At 37.7% G+C, this 5,954-nt stretch overlaps 1 pseudogene; it reads right to left on the bottom strand.

Moving 5' to 3' along the window:
• Positions 1-2,508: 2,508 nt before the first annotated feature.
• Positions 2,509-3,046, bottom strand: LOC108397312 (large ribosomal subunit protein uL6 pseudogene; annotated as a pseudogene).
• Positions 3,047-5,954: the final 2,908 nt, after the last annotated feature.

Below are 5,954 nucleotides of genomic sequence, written 5' to 3'. Positions count from 1 at the left end.
GATTCCAGTTCAAAGGTCTCTGTGATCTGGCCTCCCAACTTTTGGCCCTATCTTTTAGAATTTTCCTTTTGCCCCTCTTTACCCCAGCTTCACTACATTGTTACTTACGGTCTCTTGCAAGTAGTGCACTGTCCTTTCTCTCTGTTCCTATTGTTCCATCAGCCAGAAGTGAGTTTTATCCTTTCTTTGCCAGAAAAAAATCTAACCTACAGGTAACCTCTACTTTTCAAAACTTCATTTACGCCACTTCACTTTCACGAAGAACCTATGTTAGTACCTGTTTGTGCTAAACCGAGAGAATCTAGACAGGATTTTTGCTTTTATAGCAAAGGTGAAAAGCAGAAAGAGCGTTCAGTTTGTTTTGCAGCACAGCGCACAGCCCATGCAGTGGGGGAGGCCCCACCAAGCTCCTTCCCTGGGAATTGAACTCAGTATCTCAGCATCCTAGCCTTAAGCCACCAGAGTTCTGAACTCTGTCTGGGAGCATCTGTGCTTTGTTTTGATTTATTTTGTGCATCTATTAGCAAGGTATCAGATGTGTCCTGGGGTATCAGAAATGCCCTAAGAGAGTTTACTTTTTGGGCCAGGGAATGCTAAAAAAAATTTTCCAGAGAAATTAATGGCAATTTCTTATTCACTTTATGCCATTTTGGCTTATGAAAGATTTCATAGAAATGTTCTACTTTTGGCTAACAGGGAACCTGTATCCTGTTGGACTAAACAAAATATTCCATTTCCCCTATCAAAAGACCCTAGTCCAAACCAATCACCCCTTGAGTACATGGCTTATATCTCCATTATGACATTTATTTTATTTTGCCTTTCTTTAGAGTTGTGTACTTCTGTCTTTTTTTCAATATAGTGAAATCTTTGAGTACCAGGACAATGTCACATTCATTTCTGTATTTTCCATAAGAAAAATTTTCATAAATATTCAAATTCTTCCCATAAATGTTCAATTTATTGAATAATAAATATTTGATTAACATTTGTTAACTGAATAAAGAAATGTTATCTTTTGTGAGTCTGAGGAATGTTCTATGTGTAAGAAAAGCCAAAATGGACATACTGTTTCACATCTTTGTTTTGGTGCTTGTTTACTGCCAGGCAATGGCGTATGCATAGTGACCTATTTTCATGAATATTTATAGCTGAATAGGCACACTTGGCCACTGTATTCTAATGGGAAAATTGCTACTCTTTGAACATAGTTCCAAACTCTTGAACATAGTAGCATTTAGCAATGACCCAGAGCGTGTTAGCAACTGGTTTCTGCTCTTTTCCTTTCAGCCACTTAATATTCTCCTTGGTGAATGGAGAAAATTAAATGAACAACAAAGTTAGAACTGGAAAGAAAATAAGCATGCAAATCAACCCCTTCATTTCACAGTAGTGGAAACTGAGGATCAGAGATTTTAAGGAATTTGCTCAAACATGTGCTGCCAGTTCATGCTGAGCCAGAACACTTGCTTTAGTCCAGTGTCAGTTCTCCGGGTCAATGCCACCATCTTTGGCTGTTTTCCATTCTTTGCATTATTTAACTATGACACACCTCTGGGAACTAACTGAAGTAAATATGAGTTTTCCTATACTTTCTTCTTAAGCTATGATTTACATGAACCCTCCAGAAGTCTTTGGGGTTACAGCCTAAGTATCTTACATTTGCCTGGGATTACAAATTTTCCTCAGGAAACTTTTTTGGAAAAGAGAACTGCTATTTTCATATTAAAACAAACATAAATTTGGAAGAATTACTAAGCTGAGTTTAGGGAAATTTTGTAATTGCACAATCCTATACCCCTGCACATGAAGAGGTGCACACCCATTTTGCACTGAGGAAATTTTGGTGGAAGTGTCTAAGAACTACTGAGTGAGGTTATGCTTTTGTTATAAGGGAATTCTATCATTTTCTTTGCTGGGCAGAAATCTTAAGTGAAAGCTAAAAACAATCTACCTTTGCTATTTTTATCTCTTCTATGATCTGACATTTGCCCCAACCATTCAACAGAAATGACTCTGTATATGGTTGCTAAAGAGAGGCTTATTGCTAAATCCAATGGATAATTTTTCTTTTCTTTTCTCCTCCCTCCCTCCCCTTCTCTCTCCATCCCTTCCTTTCTTCCTATCAATAGGAGGCTTTTATTGCACCTTTTAAAATGAAAAAAAAAATTCAATGACAGCTCTATTGAGATATAATTCACGTATAGTACTGTGTTAAGTTTAAAGTGAACAATATGTTGATTTGATACATTTATATATTGCAATATGTTTACCACCATAGCTCTAGCCAACACCTCTATCATGTCACATAATTACCATTTCTTTTTTGTGAGGACATTTAAGGTCTAGTCTCTTAACAGCTTTGAAGTATATAATACAGTATTGTTGACTGTAATCACTAGGCTGTGTATTAAAGTATCACAAATAGGGTCTTAGGAATCATTTCATATCTTCATGTTTCCATAGATGGATAACCTTACATCTTGTTCATCAACCTGATGAATTTTTCTATTTTTGCACATAGATACCCTCCAAACTTTTCAATAGCCTTCTTGTTTTAACTGCTATGACTTGCTGAATCAAAGCACCTGAATTTGGTCCAAGTTCAATATTATTTCCTTCAAGAATTAACTCATCTTTCTGGGCTTGAGATAGTGAACAAGCAACACCTGATCTCATCTGAATCCTGTGGATTTATTTTTCACTCAAGAAATTTTGATTTTCAAGAGACCTGTTCACCTGAATGACAGTGTTGATAGGGAAGTGAGCATTCATGGACTTCATATTGTGATGGCAGCCTAGTGTCATGTTCTTGATTATGGTCTGTACATGACCAGAGAGTGCCAACCGGAACCAGTTCTTTCCCATTTTTCCACCTTCTGTCAACCCAGCATCTCTTTTTCTTTCCAAAGAGACAGAGTTCTACACTGATGTCATTGAAGTCCCTCTGTAGGATTATTCTTGGGTCCTGTAAAGTAACTGTACCCCTTCAATGATGTTGACATTTCCTGATGTCAACAGTCTGATTGCTGGGAAAGGTCTTCATCCTCAGAGTAGATGTGGCAGAGAGAGAATATCCTGGTTTTATTTTTCTTGACTTCCATAAGGCATGTGACCTCCCCAAGGCTGACGACCCCTCCTTCTTGAAGTTTGCTTTGATGCTATAGGCTTCACTCTCTTGCTTTGTCTCAGCACCCTCTGGACAAAAACTCTTACTGCTATTTTTTAAAGGTGATTTTTATTTTCTCTTGAACTCCAGATTCACCTATACAATTGCATTCTGCAAAATTCCTCTCAGAGCCTGCAAAGATATTTCAAACTCAACAATTTGCCTCCATTCTTCCCTCCTGCCTCCCTACTTCCTCTGCCATAGCTCTTGATTCTCTGGACTATCTCTTTCCCCCTGGCCTTAAATTACTATTTCTCCACTGGTTCCTATTGTGTGATGTCAGTAACCACTCACCAGTCAGATGTCTGAGTGTCTGTCTTTATTTTTCCTTTTCCCTTTCCTTGCTCATTATTTCCTCACCATGGATCACCTCCTGGATATTTTCCATAGCAATTCACCAAAACTACAACAAATATCAGACCACTGTTACCTCTCACAATCTCTTCATTTATTTCACAGTCTCTGGTCTTGCTTCTCTTATAAATACAGTGTTCGGAAGAAGAAAACATTTTAGGAACTGTTAGAAATGTAATAAAACTGTCAAAAGTCCTAAGTCACAGTCCACTGTTTTGTGAAAGTTTGTAAAAAAGTGACTTTAGAAAAATACCGGTAGAAAATACAAAGAAAAAGAATCCATTAGTAGATGAATGGATAAAGAAGGTGTGTACATATACAAAATGGAATACTAGTCAGCCATAAGAAAGAAACAAATCCTACCATTTACAACACCATGGATGGAGTTGGAGGATATTATGCTCGGTGAAATAAGCCAGGCAGAGAAAGACATGTACCAAATCATTTTCCTCATTTGTGGAGTATAACAATGAATCAAAACTGAAGGAATAAAACAGCAACAGACTCACAGACTCCAAGAAGGCACTAGCAGTTACCAAAGGGGAGGGGTTGGGGAGGGTAGGTGGGGAGGGAGGGAGAAAGGGATTGAGGGGTATTATGACTGGCACACATTGTGTGGAGGGGATCATAGGGAAGACAGGGTAGCACAGAGAAGGCAAATAGTGACTCTGTGGCATCTTACTATCCTGATGGGCAGTGACTGCAATGGGATATGGGGGACACAATAATATGGGTGAATGTAGTAACCACATTGTTTTGTCATGTGAAACGTTCATAAGAGTGTATATCAATAATACCTTAATAAAAAATAAGTAAAGAAAGAAAATACAAAGAAAAAAATAAAAGCATTTTTATATGTCAACTGATAGGGACACTTCAATTATGCCACCCTGTGGGGAAAAAGACAATTATCAAATCCGAGAAATCTATGTCTCAAATAGAATTTCGAGCAAATGATACGTAGTTCCAATTTCACTCTGCTTTCTGAAACCAGAGGGAATCTTTCTAACATCTAAAGTAAATCCCGTCCCTTGCTCCATACCCTTCAATGGCTCCCCATTGCCCTCAAGGTAAATTCTAAACACCTTAATTTGGTTTATAACCATGATCTGGTCCCCACTTATCTATCTTCATGACCCCTTCACACTCTAGTTAGGTCAAACTCCTTTCAGTTTCCCAAATTCCTCATTCTCCTTGCCTCCCTTGGCTGCATTTTTCTTCCAAATTTGATTGGCTAAAGCAGTGCTGTGCTGGTAAATGTTTAACAGTTGCATTTCTGGGATAAGGAAGAGGGAGAGCCCTGATTTGCAGCATTTGATGATTTCCATGGTGCAAATACTTTTACCATGGCTGATTTTAAACTACCAATGTGGTGCCATTGAACAGGGAATTGAAAAGAGGTATATACAATTGGCTCTAGCAATTGGGTGCCCACCTACTGCAGCCACACCTGGGCTAATCTATTCCAGACCCTTCAGATTCTGGTCTGGCTGTTCCTTTGGCTGAGACTGCCTTCTTGATCATTCCGTATGCTTCCACTGTAGCATGTATTTAGCCAGTTCTCACACTTACCGTATTATAGTACAATTTCCTGCATATTTCTCTGACTCTACTGATAGACTGTAAGCTCCTTAGAGGCAGGGATTGTATCTTGCTCATCAATGATCTCTCTAGAATCTTCTAGAGTGCTTGACACATAGTGGTTCATCAGTAAATATTCATTGAATAAATGAGTGAATGACTAAAAACCAGTGATAATAACTAACACCAAGTACTTATTTGCACCAGCCACTATACTAACTGATTTGCATACATTACTTCATTTAATTTTCCTCAAAATACTATGGTAGAACATTTGATGTCACCATTTTATAGATGAGAAAGAATTAAGCTTAGAGGAGCCAAGAACCTCACTCAAAGTCACATATCAGAAAGTGGTGGAGCTATATTAAATTCCTATAGGGTGACTCTACACTTATACACTATGTTATTCTGGCTTATTTTTGTTTCAGGTTGAATAACAGGAGCATTTTTACATATCTGGCTTCTGTGAAGAAGATTCAAGATCTAAGTCACTTTAATTCAGGGCATCTGCAGTGGGCCAGACTCTCTCAAACACTGTCATTGACACTGTAAATTAGTGCAAAGTGAATCATTAGCGGTTAGGATTATGGCCCCTTAGAATATTCATTTGCTTTTAATCAATGATTCTGTTTCTCAGAAAATAATCAGAAATATGAACTGCACTTTGTGGCCAAAATATTATCTCTGATGGCTTTAAAAAGGACCTTTTTACTTCAGAATAGTTTTAATTTTAGAAAAACTACAAAAATTTTACAAAGAGTTCAAAATATCCAAACCAGTCTCCCCAGTCATAAACATCTTAATGTTATATGGTAAATTTGTCATGATGAATGAAACAATACTGATG

This window comes from Manis javanica, chromosome 8, assembly GCF_040802235.1.
Source record: "Manis javanica isolate MJ-LG chromosome 8, MJ_LKY, whole genome shotgun sequence".
Classification (NCBI taxonomy): domain Eukaryota; kingdom Metazoa; phylum Chordata; class Mammalia; order Pholidota; family Manidae; genus Manis; species Manis javanica.
This window is presented reverse-complemented; position numbering and strand designations above follow the sequence as displayed.